We start from the raw sequence: 17775 nt of genomic DNA on the forward strand, positions 1-17775 counted from the left end.
CAGAAATAAAACCAAGACGAAGCTCCAGCTGGTCAACCACTGACTAGCCCCTCTTGGATTCACCCGCCTCGTCCAATCGCAAACCTGCCCCATGGAATAGGGTGTCCAAAAACACAGAGTACGAGACATGAGCATTAAAACGCTCAGTACGAGAGTATGAGTATACATGCATGCAAAGTAAACTCCCTATAAACTCGAGGTCAAGAATCAGATAACAGAGACAGACCGGGCCCTGGTATGTAGCACGCTGTGCCGTCGCTTCAGGAGGTGGCTCCCATACCAAAATACAAGTGGATATGCTGGACCCAAATCGATGGAAGTCCAACCACTAACAGGATAGGAAAAAACCCTACTAACAGACATCTCGAAGGAGATAGCTCAGTATGCAAATGAATGCAGCATAAATCAATGACATATAAACCATGCAGTCACATAATACATGCATACTCAATCAGGATATCTCAAACAGTACTTCCGTACCTCAAAACAGTGCAAGCTCTACCAACTCTAGGTCCACGCCTATAGTCTGCTCTACACTGCCAAATGATACTACTATCATTAAAGTGCTCTAAAAGCCTTAACTAAGCTATTGCATACTCCTAAATATTTATAGAAAGCAAAAGCTATACCTTCGTCCGTCGTTAGCCCTTTGATGTCGATTCCTCCAGAACTTGGGCACAACTCTGCTACGACTATCGAACGCCTCGACGACTCCCGGGTCAAGCCTAGGAAGGCTAGAACAACTCGAATACGACTAGAGTAGAGAGGAAATCCGTAATTGGCAATTGAAATTGAATTCTCGGCCTTCTATTTATAGACAACGATCGGAGCTTCCGATCCTCGATCGGAACGTCCAAACCTCGATCGGAACTTTTGATCCTGCCATCGGAGCTTCCGAAGATCCTGATCTGCCACATGTCAAAATATCACTTGTTGACTTCGGATAGGGGTGATCGGAGCTTTCGATCCTGATCAGAGCTTCCGATCTTGCCACACGTCATGCCTGACGTAATACCATCGGAGCTTCCGATCCTGCATCGGAGCTTCCGATCCTGTTCGGAACTTCCGAACTTACCTTCGGAGCTTCCGAACTCTATCCAAGTAATTATGATTAATTTCTTAATTACTGATTTTGGTTACGGGCTACTATATTCTCCCCCACTTAAGATATTTCATCCTCGAAATCAGATCTTAAGTACTAAATGTAATACAGAAATCAGAAACATTCTTATTCAAATCAAACGTTTACAGAGTTTGCAACTGAATACAACTTAAGAATGAAATCAAAACAACTCAGGATGGTCTTCACGGATCCTGTCCTCAAGCTCCCAAGTAGCTTCCTCAGTGCCTCGGCACTGCCACTGAACTAAAACCAAAGGAATGACTTTGTTCCGTAAAACCTTATCCTTATAATCCAGGATACGAATAGGTTTCTCAACATAGGTCAAATCCTTGTTCACCTGAACCTCAGACCATTGCAGAATATGAGATTCATCCGCCACATACCGTCGCAACAGAGATACGTGAAACACGTCGTGAATACTGGATAGATGCGGTGGCAAAGCTAGTCGATAAGCCAAATCGCCAATGCTCTCCAAGATCTCAAACGGACCGATAAACCTGGGAGATAACTTGCCCTTAAGGCATAATCTGAGAATCTTGCGGAAAGGTGACACTCTCAGAAACACTTTCTCCCCGACATCGAACTGCAAAGGCCTACGCTTGATATTAGCATAGCTGGCCTGACGATCCTGTGCATTCTTAATCCGTTTCTTGATCTGATCAACAATGTCTAACGCCTGCTGGATAAACTCCGGTCCCTCAGCCTGTCTCTCCCCCACTTCTTCCCAGAAGAGTGGAGTACGACAACGATGCCCGTACAACACCTCAAAAGGTGTCATCCCAATACTAGTATGATAGCTGTTGTTGTACGCGAACTCGATCAATGGCAAATGATCCTGCCAGGCTGAACCAAAATCCATGACGCACGCTCTAAGCATATCCTCCAAAGTACGGATAGTGCGCTCTGACTGACCATCAGTCTCCGAATGATAGGCAGTACTCAAACTGAGAGTAGTACCCATCGCACGCTGAACACTCCCCCAGAATCTAAAAGTAAACCTAGGATCCCGATCGCTAACAATGCTAACAGGCACTCCATGAAGTCGAACGATCTCTTGAATGTACAACCGTGCCATATGATCCACATTGTACTCCCGGCTATAGGCAATGAAATGTGCTGACTTTGTAAGTCGATCCACCACAACCCAGATAGCATCATAGTTCCTCGGGAATACCGGCAAATGGGTCACAAAGTCCATTGTGATAAACTCCCATTTCCATTCAGGAATAGGCAGACTGTGAAGCAATCCTCCAGGTCGTCGGTGCTCTGCCTTGACCTGTTGACACACCAAACATCTCGAAACAAACTGATAAACACTGCGTTTCATTCCCTTCCACCAGAAACGAGTACGTAGATCCTTGTACATCTTGTTGCTCCCAGGATGAATACTCATCTTAGTGCGATGTGCCTGAGACAAAATCTCCTCTCGCAACTCTTCATCCTGCGGAATCACAAGCCTACCAGACAAACACAGAAAGCCATCTGGCTGATAATGAAATCCAAACGAGTTACCCTCGTTAGCTAGACGAGCTAAACGCTGGGTCTTCGAATCAGACATCTGAGCATCTCGGATCCGTGAATACAAAGCTGGCTCAGATAATATCGCAAACATCTGGATACTCTGCATACCTTTCTTATGCTTGAAGGTATAACCTGAAGTACAACAGTCACTGATTGCACTAGACATCGAACAAGTCTGAAGTGCAGATAGTCGCACCTTGCAACTCAAGGCATCAGCGGTGTGATTAGCAGCTCCCGGATGGTAATTTATCTCGAAATCATAGTCCTTAAGCAAGTCCATCCAACGTCTCTGCCTCATGTTCAACTCTGCCTGAGTGAACAAATACTTGAAACTCTTATGGTCGGTGAAGATTTCAAATTTCTCGCCATACAGATAATGACGCCAGATCTTCAAAGCGAACACAATGGCTGCTAACTCCAAATCATGGACTGGATAGTTGTCCTCATGAAGCTTCAGCTGTCTAGAAGCGTATGCAATCACATGATCATTCTGAGTCAGAACACAACCTAACCCCTGAAGAGAAGCATCAGTGTATACCACATACCCTCCAGATCCTGACGGTAATGCCAACACCGGCGCAGAAGTCAACCGCCGTCGAAGCTTACAGAAATTCTCCTCACACTCGGAGGACCACTCGAAATCCACACCCTTGCGGGTAAGCTGCGTCAAAGGTCGAGCTAGTTGAGAGAAGTTCAGAATGAAGCGACGATAATACCCTGCTAAACCCAGAAAGCTACGGATCTCAGCAACTGTCGTTGGACGCGACCAATTAAGTACCGCTTCAATCTTGCTTGGATCAACAGAAATCCCTTCCCTGGATATGATATGGCCAAGAAAGACCACTCTATCCATCAAGAACTCACACTTGCTCAGCTTGGCATACAACTGCTCATCTCGAAGAGTCTGCAGTTCCAATCGCAAGTGAGAAACATGCTCTTCCATATTACGCGAATACACCAAGATGTCGTCAATGAAGACCACGACAAACTTGTCCAAATACTCCCTGAAGACACGGTTCATCAAATCCATGAATATATCCGGCGCATTAGTCAAACCAAATGGCATCACTAGGAACTCGTAATGCCCATAGCGAGTACAGAATGCAGTCTTGGCTACGTCCTGATCACGGACTCTCAACTGATGATACCCAGAACTCAAGTCAATCTTGGAGTAAACTGACGTGCCCTGCAGCTGATCAAACAAGTCATCAATACGAGGCAACGGATACTTGTTCTTCACAGTGACTCGATTCAGCTGCCGATAGTCAATGCACAACCGCATCGACCCATCCCTCTTCTTTACAAAGAGAACAGGAGCTCCCCAAGGAGATACACTAGGACGAATGTACCCCTTGTCCAAAAGATCCTGTAGCTGATTCTTCAATTCACGCATCTCTGACGGAGCCAGATGATACGGTGCTCGAGAAATAGGTGAAGTACCCGACATCAACTCTATGCCAAACTCGACTACCCTAGCAGGAGGAAAACCCAGAATCTCATCAGGAAATACATCTGGAAATTCATCCACAATAGGAATGCTCTCTATCCCAATACTCTCAGCGGACAAATCAACTACATAGATAAGGTAGCCTTCCCCGCTAGACTCTAGAGCTCGACAGGCTCTCAAAGCTGATACCAAAGGCATCGGGGGTCGCGCTCCCTCACCATAGAAAAACCAGCTCTCACTCTCCTTCGGATGAAAGCGTACTAATCTCTGATAGCAGTCCTCTGAAGCTCGATAGGTAGTCAACATATCTATTCCCAGAATGAAATCAAAGTCGTCCATCGCCAGGACCATGAGATTCGCTAACAGAATGTTCCCTTCAAACTCTAAAGGGCAACCCATCACTAGACGCTTAGCCAAAGCAGATTGGCCCGTCGGAGTAGAAACAGACATCACTACGTCTAGTGCAATGCATGGTAACTTATGCCTCTTAACAAAACATGCAGAAATGAAGGAATGAGATGCACCAGTGTCAATAAGTACAAGAGAAGGTATACCAAAAATCAAAAATGTACCTGCGATGACTTTCAAATTCTCCTCCACTGCCTGATCATGCCTCGAGGCAAACACCTGGCCAGAAGCTCGTGGCCTCAAATGAGAACTCCCAGCAGGCTGTCCCTGCGACCGCTGCTGAATGGTGTCCTGAGAACCAGATCCTGAACCAGAACCAGAACCGCCTCCCCCAGACAGTGGACAATACCTCCGGATATGACCAGTCTCTCCACAACGGAAACAAGCTCCAGAAGCTCTTCGGCACTTGTCGGATGGATGGTTCTTCCTACAGTGATCACACTTGTCCTTCTTACCGTAACGGACAACACCAGCAGAGCCAGAGGAAGAAGAAGTAGATCCAGACTTCTTAAAAGTTTGGGCACAGGGACCCAGAGAACTAGCAGGCCTCGACTAAGGGAAAGACCTGTTTTGCCGAATGTTGTCCTCCACCTGGTGACAACGGCTCACCAAGCCCTCATAGGACATGTCGTCGCCAACCGCCACACGATCATGGATCTCAGGGTTAAGGCCCTGAAGGAACAGATTATACTTCGTCCCAGAGCTGTCAGCAATCTCGGGGCAATAGGATAGCAGATCAAAGAACTTCTGCTGATACTCATCGATAGACATGGCTCCCTGTCGCAGACTCAGTAGCTCTCCTGCCTTCGACTGATAGAGTGCAGGAGGAAAATACAGCTTCTAAAAATCTGTGCGGAACTCGGCCCAGGTGGCCACTCCTCTCGCCGCAACAAAAGGTGCAGAAGTAAACCTCCACCACCTGCGCGCACGTCCATCCAGAAGATAACCCAGGGTCTCCATCTTCTGCTCCTCGGTGCATTGGAAAGTCTGAAAAGTCGTCTCCATGCGGTCTAACCAGTTCTCCGCATCCTCCGGAGACTCACCTCCAACTAAGGGCTTAGGACCCATAGCTAAGAATCGACGCACAGTGAAACGCTCGTCGTCATGATGACGATGACGCCGTTCTCGACGATGCTCTCGCTCGGCATCACCCCAACGCCCACCAATACTGCCATGAGAACTCTGGTCATCACGATCTGCCATCTACAAAAATACCTCTTGATAAGACTAAATCCCAAAAATACTTTTGCATGCTCTGATACCATAAATGTAGTGACCCTTACCCGGATCACCTACTAACAGAACTTAGGCATGCAATTAACTTAAATAAATGGATATCAGAATAAAACTGCGGAAACCATAAACATTATACAATCCCAAGTAAAGGAATCTGTAATTTACCCAAATAATATACAACCAAATCGAATAGCTGTATCAACCTCAAAACAACAGAAATAAAACCTAGACGAAGCTCCAGCTGGTCAACCACTGACTAGTCCCTCTTGGATCCACCCGCCTCGTCCAATCGCAAACCTGCCCCATGGAATAGGGTGTCCAGAAACACAGAGTACGAGACGTGAGCATTAAAACGCTCAGTACGAGAGTATGAGTATACATGCATGCAAAGTGAACTTCTTATAAACTCGAGGTCAAGGATCAGATAACAGAGACAGATCGGGCCCTGGTATGTAGCACGCTGTGCCGTCGCTTCACGAGGTGGCTCCCATACCAAAATACAAGTGGATATGCCGGACCCAAATCGATGGAAGTCCAACCACTAACAGAATAGGGAAAAACCCTACTAATAGACATCTCGAAGGAGATAGCTCAGTATGCAAATGAATGCAGCATAAATCAATGACATATAAACCATGCAGTCACATAATACATGCATACTCAGTCAGGATATCTCGAACAGTACTTCCGTACCTCCAAACAGTGCAAGCTCTACCAACTCTAGGTTCACGCCTATGTCTGCTCTACACTGCCAAATGATACTACTATCATTAAAGTGCTCTAAAAGCCTTAACTAAGCTATTGCATACTCCTAAATATTTATAGGAAGCAAAAGCTATACCTTCGTCCGTCGTTAGCTCTTTGATGTCGATGCCTCCAGAACTTGGGCACAACTCTGCTACGACTATCGAACGCCTCGACGACTCCCGGGTCAAGCCTAGGAAGGCTAGAACAACTTGAATACGACTAGAGTAGAGAGGAAATCCGGAATTGGCAATTGAAACTGAATTCTCGGCCTTCTATTTATAGACAACGATCGGAGCTTCCGATCCTCGATCGAAACGTCCGAACCTCGATCGGAACGTCCGATCCTGCCATCGGAGCTTCCGAAGATCCTGATCTGCCACGTGTCAAAATATCACTTGTTGACTTCGGATAGGGGTGCTCGGAGCTTCCGATCCTGATCGGAACTTCCGATCTTGCCACACGTCATGCCTGATGTAATACCATCGAAGCTTTCGATCCTGCATCGGAGCTTCCGATCCTATTCGGAACTTCCAAACTTACCTTCGGAGCTTTCGAACTCTATCCAAGTAATTATGATTAATTCCTTAATTACTGATTTTGGTTACGGGCTACTACAATATATATGATCAGTTAGTTAGTTAATAACCTGCTTGTCTAATTCATATAGTTTCTGCTAATTGCTTTAGTGGCTCAATGCTTGCACGTCTGCTAATTTGTAATAGGTAATTGGCTATCTCTGATTATTTTGTATCGTATATTTGTGCTTGGAAACACGATTTTTATCGTGGGAGCCCTTTCTATCTTGTGAGTTCCATTCATGTAACATCTTTAATTGCTTAGTATTTAGCCTCATTTTACTTTGTTTTCAGATGTTATCATAGGTGTATCCTTTCTTTGGTTCCTCGTCCAGCACAAATATTGACGGTTGGGAATCCACAGTTTTCATAGGATTTAATGCTGCTACAAGGTAAAATAAACCTATAAACATTTCACTCAGAGTTATATATATACATATATAATAACTTTTCAATTTGTCAAAGCTTTCTTGGTAAGGATATGCACACGCAATTTGCTGAAATAAATACGACAAATATTGCTTCTTCATTCATTAATGTGTATTCAACGTTTATTCGATCGAATTTGTCCAAATGTTAGTTAATTTCATATTTTTAAATTGTTATTATAGGTTTCTATGCTCTCTTATTTTGAAATAAAGTGATAGTTATGCTCTCAATATATATACTATTATTTTCTTAAAAGTTGGTTCATTTCATTTTTTTTCTTAAATTAATCTAATCATATTAGGACTTTCGTGCCAATTTAATATATTATTTTGTTATCCATATTATTACTTGAGTGTAATTAGGGTTCAAATTTTAAGGACATGATAGAAGAAGACGATAATACCGGTGGTCAAGTTGATGGCAAAAGGCATCACTTATAAGTGATGAGAAGCCATATAATATTCTTGCAATCTGTTTTTGCTTCCATGTTCTTCATATATAATTAATAGTGGAAAACCATTTCGATCGCCTTGCCATGTATCTTATCTATTTTAGTGTACGGGTTTCGAATGAACTCGGCATGGGACATCCAAGAGAAGAGAAATATTCGGTTTACATGACGATCTTTCAGTCACTACTGGTTGGGATTGTTTGCATGATTGTTGTTCTAGCAACTCGAAATTATTTGATATAATCTTTACCAGAAGCAAAGAAATGATACGGGTTGTGGCTCATCTTTTGCCGCTTCTTGGAATTACGATGGTTCTCAACAGCCTACAGCTAGTGATATCAGGTATGATTATATTTGATTCATTCACTCGCACTGTATGAACATCCAATTCACTCGTGACTTTTAAACTTGGTCTAATCCTTTTGGTAAAACCACCATGTAGGCATTGCCATAGGAAGTGGATGGCAATCCCTAGCAGCTTACATTAACTTGGGTTGCTATTATGTGTTCGGTTTGCCTCTAGGATACGTTCTTGGTTATGTTGCTCATTTTGGAGTTCTGGTAAAGTAGTACTATAACCAATTGGAACAAAGAGGCAAGTGCTGGAGTAAGATTTCCATAGGCTTTGTGCTCAACAAATTGTTTTCTGAACCATGCCAATCCAATATTTAATCAACAATTGTTTTCTTGCAGGATATGTCTTCAATTCCATAAGAAAAAGTGATATCCAGCACATGCTCTTCACGTACAAGAGCATAATTGTGAAAGTACAACAAAAATCAAGTCTCTAGATGCTTAAAATTTTTTTGTACATGGACAACGGTATGGCAGTTTTCTTGACTCGAAAATTCATAAAGTATCAAATTTCTTCCAATCGAATTCGTCGGGTTAGTCCACAGCCACATCTCTTTTTCTCTCCACGCACAAATTTCACCATTTTTCCTTTTATTTTTTCCCCTAAATTACAAATAGCAGATTAGGGATTTCCAGAGTCGATTTGCTGAAATGGCTTCTAAACGGATTTGGGTGGAGCTCAAGGATCTTCAGAAAGATCCACCCACTTCATGCAGCGCTGGTACTCTTTCTTATATTTTTTTTTGTTTCAATTTCGTGTTTCTTTCTTGGTTTGATGTGATTCTAGGGTGCTTGGGTATAATTTATGTGAATTATGGATTTGAAGAGGTGAAATTATTTGTTTGACCTCTGTAGGAGTTTGACAAAGCTATCCTTTGTAGGACGATAGGACTATTGAATGAGGGCTTCATCTTGTAGATATAATATAACTTCACCAGGTTACCCAAACTATGTGGTATAAATTTTCTTACTCAATGTACTATGCTTTATTACTACATAAAAGTCTAATATGTGAACGAGGCAATTGGAGATTAAGAGTGCAGTGCTATCCAATTTGAGCATTATAATCTATGTGTTTTAGGCATTATCTTTATTGCCAAATAATATTAGTCACATTAACATGTTAAGATATGCTCTGACTATCAAGTACCCATATAAGTAAACCCTTTACAAAACTATAATTTGATTGCTGTTAATAAAAAAATGACATATATAAGGTCAGTATGGGTCTTTCGCGAGCATCAAGTACTGGTTATTGATAACAGATCTGTCATCATAACTCTAGCATTTGGACAAGTAGCCTTATTATTTTTAGGTTTGGACAAGTAGCCTTATTATTTTTAGGTATACTTGGGTATGTATTCCAGATTACCCGCATATAGTCATTCTTTAGTCAATATTGGTTCCAATATTTTAGTTAGCCGTATTGTTATATAATATGTAATATCATTGGGTTAAATGACAATTATTATACCCGGACAATCATATACCCAGAGTATTTGCACACTGAAATAGCTATCAATTAATTAACTGCAATATCTTACAGAAATAACACAAATGCTTGTATGTACAAATAAATATGTACGTATTGGTCAAATAGAATAAATTTTGTACAAGATTCAATGTGTGTTTCTTGGTTTGATGTGATTCTAGGGTGCTTGGATATATTCTAGGAGTCACGATTGGTGATATATTCTCATATCTACAGGTTTTTTTCTCTTGCATTGATGAATTTGTGATGCATAGTTGTTTTTATATATCTATCATCATGCTTATAATTTGGTGCATTATATTGATTTTTATAGGATAATTGTCTTCTTTTGTTTGTTTGTTTGTTAATTTCGGTAGTGTTGTGTGATTGGCTTCAGCTATATTGATTTTGGATTGCATTGCAGATTACTAATGAAGATATCTTTTATTATATTCTAATATAACTATATATGATTTTGGTCAGTCACTTTTTCCATGAGAATGATTAGAGTGCATCTTGTTATCATATGTGTTAGCAGTCTTCTAGTTTTTTATATGCTGAGTTTTGCTAATGTAGCTTTTTATATGTTGAGCCAGACTTGTAATCTATAGGAAAAACTAGAGAAGAACAAATATTATGCAGAAAGTGTGAAAAACAAGGTGGCACTAATACACAAGCAAACAACAGAGAAGAGATACATGCATGGTTGAAGTTACATGTAAAGATGAAATATTCAAGGCAACGAAGGCAGCTAATACATGCATACTGTGCAACCAAGCAGATTCCTAAGAAACATTTTCGATGCTTTTATGGTGAAGTGTCTTGTGTTTATCAAAGAATGAACTACCAAGTTTCAGGATTCCCTTGTAAAGTTTGTTGCTTTGATATGATTTTTTGTAATATTGAAAAATTTTATATTAAATTTCATTTTAAAAATTTTAAATTTTGATTGATTTATAATATTGAAAATTTGTATATTAATTTTTTTTTATTTAAAAAACGACAACGGATTTAACCTGTTGCAAAACTGTTGTCGTAAGCCTCAAAAGACAACGGATTTAAACTCTTGCAGAACTGTTGTCGTACACCTACATAAGACATCGGTTTTAAAATGTGGTTGAATAATGTCAACATACGACAACAGATATAAACTGTTGTAAATTTGTTGTCGTATACCAACATAGACAACGGTTTATAACTGTCGTAAAAGGAAACTTAAGACAATGGTTATGAACCGTTGTCGTATGTTGGAATCCACAACGGATATAAACCGTTTTCGTATGTTATACTTTCGACAACACCTAAAAGTACAACGGTTTTTTGACCCCTACGACAACGGATTATATCCGTTGTCGTATCCTTTTTTTCTTGTAGTGTCTAGTTAGCTGTTTTGTCTCCGAACTTCAACCAGAGTTGCACAGGGAAGTCCAAGTTTATAAGCCGCATTCTCTGGTTCAGGCAATGGGCCTAGCTCGTCTATTTGATGACAAATTTGCAGCAAGCAGATCTAGTTTGTGATCGGGTGGTGAATTGATAGCGCTTAGTCGTGTCACGCCCAAATTAACCCAACTCAGATTAAACAATTAAACATGTAGTAGCGAGAGTAGGGATCGTTCCCACGAGGAAAGTGAAATTTATTTGTGTTCTTAAAAATACTGGAAAGGGGATTTTGGAATTTTATCAACTACGATGCAAGAATTAAAAATAAGGAAGATCAATAAATTAACGAGACTTTGTATCGGTCGACTACACCCTTGAAATCATTCACTCGATCATCGATTTCCTAAAAATAATTAATTCACATCGAATATTCATCATTGAAAATTTAATTCCTGTTTCACCTTAAATTTAGTTAACTAGAAAACAACATTCTAAATTAACCCTTACCAATAAATTAACCCGATAACAGCAAACTAGATTTAAATCCACGGTAGCATTCAAACTAGTAAAACTGATGAATCTAGACAACACATACACCAGCAGTTGTATTTAATCTAGTCAATTGTTGTTCCTACGAGTTAACAAATTCAACAGTAGAAAATATTAATCATAGTTGCTTCACAAGTTAGATGGTTCAAACAATTACGGATTTGAATTCTAATTTAGCAGTAGATAGTATGAAAGAATTATCAGGTGATCAATCTAATAATCAAACACACAAGCATAAAATAAACCAGAACAACTCTTGATACTCGATAAAAATCAAACAATAAAAATCTGAATCTCACAAGATAAATAAAATCAAGGGTTCGTCTTCCTCAACCAAGAATAAAAACTAGAAAGATAAAAATCTAAAAACAGAGAAGATAGAACCTAGCCGCCAGATGTTTTCTCTGTGTTCTTCAGCCGTCTCCAATCTCTAGTTCTACTCGATATCTCCCTTCTTTTTTGTTTAAAGATCTATGGCCTTGAAATCCCACGAAATAAAGCCCGCAAAATAAGAGTTTTAAAATCCCAAAAATTTTTTTTTCTGCGCCCGATCTCTCGCTCGATCGGTAAAGATTGACCGATCGAGCGAGACAAAATTTTGGTTCCTACTGTTTTCATTCTTTTGTGTCCCGCTCGATCGGTAGAAATCAACCGATCGAGCGGAAATATTTCTGCACGCAAAAATAGCCAACACGATAGCGCTCAATCCATGCGTTGTTCCTCTTCTCTAACCTTTCTTCCTAGCGCGATAGCGCGCTCTATGGCACTGAACACAAGCGCTAACGTGCTCCATTATTTCTCTTCTATTTTCTCTTGTTGTGAACAGTAAGAGCTGTTGAGTAGAGCGATAGCACTCTTTGAAGGGCTGTTTGTTAGAGCTATTGGGTAGAGCTGTTCGTTAACAGCTCTAACGAACCGCTCTACTTTTTCATCTTCTTTATTTGCTTCTTTTCTTCAATTCTTTTGCACTCCAAACTTTCTTCATAAAATGTTGTTTCCTACACAATAAATCTAGAAGCATGTTATGTAGACATGATGCATGAAATATAAACAAAATACTTAAATCAACTAAATAAATGCATGCTAAACGAAAGTAAAACTTCATTAAAATATGCAACTAAAACACACCTATCAAATACCCCCACACTTAATCCTTGCTCGCCCTCGAGCAAGTCATGCAAAACAAAATGAAACAAAACAAATACATAAGCAAGAATGAGTATACACATCATAGCCTCAGAGAAAACCACTTTCATCTAAAACAAGCTCATAGTTACTCTCAATCGTCAATGATACACCTTCAGTCGAATGCGAATGTGTGTGTGTGTGTCATGTTACCCCAGTTACATGCAACTTCAGAAGACAAGTTTCAAGACTGTTCGCCGACCTATACAATTCAGTGTAAGTTTCACTTTTCAAGTTTCCATTCCTTCCAACGACCTCTATACATACCCACCTCCCTTGAGATAATGAATTACACACCTCCGGATTTTGCATCCGGAATTGCTTTAGCCCCAATAATTACCCGCAAACTTAGCTACAACTAAGATAGGATTAGAATTTCAATCCCCTCGTTTATAGCCCGGATGGAGCATCAACCCCATTTAATCCGCATACTTAGCCTTGAATTTAATCTTTTAGGATTAGGATTTCAATCCTCTCTAGGCCCGGATGGATTTGTATAAAAAAAAAAATTTTCTCTAAGTGCGCCCAAGATCATAAGTGTCTTACTAGAGTCTCATCAAAATTCATAGAACAAAATCAAGATCCACAACCCACCTATTGTCGTGCAATGGTCCAACAGACATCCACAAAATCTAATATATCACTACACTTCACTGGTTTAAACATGCGTGCTTAAAATATTCAACAAACAACCTCCAGTTTCTCATATCCAATCAAGAGTAAAAAAAAATTCAAAAATTCATAATTTCTTTCAAAATTTCAAAATTTTTCAACCATCTCATCATAGACTAGAAAGGCTAGAAATCATGCTTTACTTATGCACACAAAACACACATGAAATAATTTACGAACTATATGCAAATACGAAACAAAAAACAAATGCAAGACAAAATACCAAATACTGAATGCACCACCCCAACACTTATCTAAATCATTGCCCTCAATGCTCTAGCACTAAAAACACAACACACAACACAAATAACAAAATGATAATGAGATGCAAAATTAAAACAGAACTCCCCTGGTTCAAGTGTTGGCGTTGTCGTCCTCTTTGGCCTCAGACTGAATAATGGGAGACTCCTAATGAAAATTGGACTGCAGATGGGGCGGCTAGGTTTCTGAAAACAACGAAAATAAAACATAAGAACTAAATAAAAGAGAAAAACTAAATAAAAGAAAGAATACTGGGTTGCCTCCCAACCAGCGCTTGATTTTTAGTCTTCAGCTTGACCCTCAGAAGCACTCCTCAAAGAGCGGCTGACGCCCAAAATAAGTGTCATATGACACCACAAATGGGTCTTTGTTCCATATGCCCTCAAGCTTGGCTAGATGTAAACAGTTAAAGCTCGTCACCTCAACAACACTCCAAAGTAACTGGTAAAAATGGGAAGAGAACACCTCCGTTGGCTCTCGGACGCCAACATCTTTTGAAACTGGTACTGATGGAAGAGAAAGATTTTGGGGATGTGTATATGATAATACTATCGATGAGCTCATATTGATAGACTCTTGAATTCCCTCATCCTCAAACTCGAGTGGCAGCATATTTCCATCATACCTTATTTCTTCCATAACATCTTCCGACTGCGGTTCAATAAGAAGAGAAGACTCAAACGCCTCTAAATCTTCAGCAGGAATTGATTCGCACTCCCAATTCTGGTTCTCTAAGTCATCATCATTAAACCAAATTGGGTTGGTCAATGCTTGAGTATCTTGCTTCACTTCATGTTCTCGGTATTCATGGACGAGTGATTTCTTGATATTCTCCATGTGCTCCACAAGGTCACATCTAGACTTTTTCAGATCTTCTATAGTTTCCACAGTCGATGCCACAAGCTTGCTCATGATATCCTCTAGCGGATGTAAGATCAACTGCGAACAACTTCCCTCCTCATTTTGAAGCTCAAATGGTTGGTCTGTAAAATCCGGGTATTGAGAGTGTGAATACCAGTAATAGTCAAACTCGGCCATATCATCCAACAGGTGTCTCATGGTATCATCATCTCGGCAAAATATTGAAATACCGACTGTGAAAGCTCCATAAATTACCCATTTTTTTTGTCACTGCATCCAAACCATTAAGAAAATATGTAAGGAGACAATAGTTAGAAAAATCATGATACCGGAAGATGGTTGCTAAATCATTGAATCTCTTCCATGCTGCGTAGAAAGGCTCTCCGTGTTGCTGGATAAAACTTGTGAATACTTGTTGATTTAACATATCGAAGTATTACACCGCAAGAATCCTCCTTCGCCTATGCAAAATTCTTTCTATCTCTGGGTCGTATGGAAAGTCTTCTTCTTCCGAAGATTCACCTGCACGCACGAAAAAAAAAAACCAGAGTAGCACTAGGAGGAATAATAACAATAAAAAAAAACAAAAAACACAAATAAATGAAACGCCTTTCCCCGGCAACGGCGCCAAAATTTGATAGCGCTTAGTCATTTAAAGCCCACGAAATAAAGCAAATAAGAGTTTTAAAATCCCGAAATTTTATTTTTTTTTCTACGCCCAATCTCTCGCTCGATCGGTAAAGATTGACCAGTAAAGATAAAGATTGACCGATCGAGCGAGCGAGAAAAAATTTTGGTTCCTACTGTTTTCATTCTTTTGTGTCCTGCTCAATCGGTAGAAATCAACCGATCGAGCGGAAATATTTTTGCACGCAAAAACAGCCAACGCGATAGTGCTCAATCCATGCGATGTTCCTCTTCTCTAGCCTTTCTTCCTAGCGCGATAGCGCGCTCTATGGCACTGAACACAAGCGCTAACGCGCTCCATTATTTCTCCTCTTTTCTCTTGTTGTGAACAGTAAGAGCTGTTGAGTAGAGCAATAGCACTCTTTGAAGGGCTGTTCGTTAGAGCTGTTGGGTAGAGCTGTTCCTAACAAACCGCTCTACTTTTTTATCTTCTTTATTTGCTTCTTTTCTTCAATTCTTTTGCACTCCAAACTTTCTTCATAAAATGTTGTTTCCTACACAATAAATCTTCATAAAATGTTGTTTCCTACACAATAAATCTGGGAGCATGTTATGTAGGCATGATGCATGAAATATAAACAAAATACTTAAATCAACTAAATAAATGCATGCTAAACGATAGTAAAACTTCATTAAAATATGCAACTAAAACACACATATCATGAATTTTCCAAATCAGAGCGTCCGTGGGGGCACACTAAGGCTTCACATCTTCCTCCGTTGTTGCCTACTCCGGTGGTTCCTGCTTCGGGTACACGTAATGGCCGTGATAAACCACTGGTCTTTATCAGAAGGTTATCCCCTACAGAGATGGCCTCTCGGCGTGAGAAAGGTCTTTGTTATAATTGTGATGAAAAATACTCTATGAATCATCGTTGTAAAGGTAAATTGTTTTTTTTCATCACTGATGATGATATCGAGGAGGTCGTGTCCTTGGATGACGATGATTCGAATGACAGTCCTTTAGCCATGCCGGAAATTATCCTTCATGCTATGGCCGGTCAGGTTTCTCCACGTACATTGAGATTCCAGGGTCAGATTGGGGGCCTCTTGGTTCAAACATTAGTTGATGGAGGCAGTACCCACAATTTTATTCAGGATCGGGTTGCCAAATTCTTAAAATTTCCAATCCATTCTTCTCCAAATTGTAAGGTCTTGGTTGGAAATGGTCAAACCTTGCATTGTGAAGGTCATTGCCCTAGAGTTCAAATCAAATTTGGGTCAGAGACATTTCTTATTGATTTCTTTGTCTTACAACTTCAAGGGGCTGAGGTGGGACTTGGTGTTCAGTGTTTGGAACTTTTAGGCCAGATTACAATTGATTATAATTTTCTTGGGAAAACAAGCTTGTGCGCCTACAGGTAGATCCTTTGTTGCAGTGGCAGCAGGTCCATTTACATCAGTTGCGCCGCCTCTCACATACAGAGGACATCTCAGGTTGTTTTCAATTGTTCTCATTAATAGCAGAAGGGCCTGATTCCAGTAGAGCACATACTCAATCTCTGGAGCTTTCTCACCTGCTTGACATGTTTAAGGATGTAATTGAGGCTCCTCAAGCACTTCCTCCTTTTTGAGCCATTGATCACCATATTCATCTCCTCCCACAATCACAACCTGTCAATGTCAAACCTTATCGTTATCCTCATTTCCAAAAAACTGTGGTAAGACTGAGGTTTTGAATCGTTGTCTTGAGCAGTACCTCTGGGGTTTTGTTTAAGAACAACCACATCGATGGGTTAAGTATTTGATATGGGCTGAGCTTCGATATAATACAAGCTATCATTCTGCTGTTCGAATGTCTCATTTCGAAGTGGTTTTTGGCAAAGCTCCCCCGACTCTACCTTCCTACATTGCTGGTTTTTCTGCCATGGAAGCTGTAGATCATTGGATCATTGATAGAGATAAAGTGTTACAATCAGTCAAGGAAAATTTGCAGCTTGCACAATCTCGGATGAAGGCTGCTGCAGATAAGCATCGCAGGGAGGTGTACTGTGAGGAAGGGAAGTGGTGCTACATTCGTTTACAACCACATAAGCAAATTTCAGTCTCTGGCCAGAAGTTCACTAAGCTTAGCAAGCGATTTTATAGTCCTTTCAAGATTTTGAAGAAAGTAGGACTTGTGGCTTATAAGCTTGAGCTTCCACCACAGTGTAAAATTCATGATGTTTTTCACATTTTCGTCCTGAAATTGTGTCCAAATCCAGCACAGGGTCCTGTTTTTTCTTTACCAGATGTAATGGTGGACAATCACTCTATTATTACTCCTTTGGCGGTAGTTGGATCTCGGATGATTTGTAGAGGTGCTGACAATATACCCCAACTTTTGGTGCAATGGAGTGGCTTGCCCTTAGAGGAAACTTCCTGGGAAGACTTGTCTGTTTTCCAAAAATGTTTTCCTTCAGTTCACCTTGAGGACAA

Source organism: Henckelia pumila, chromosome 1, assembly GCF_033568475.1.
Source record: "Henckelia pumila isolate YLH828 chromosome 1, ASM3356847v2, whole genome shotgun sequence".
NCBI lineage: Eukaryota > Viridiplantae > Streptophyta > Magnoliopsida > Lamiales > Gesneriaceae > Henckelia > Henckelia pumila.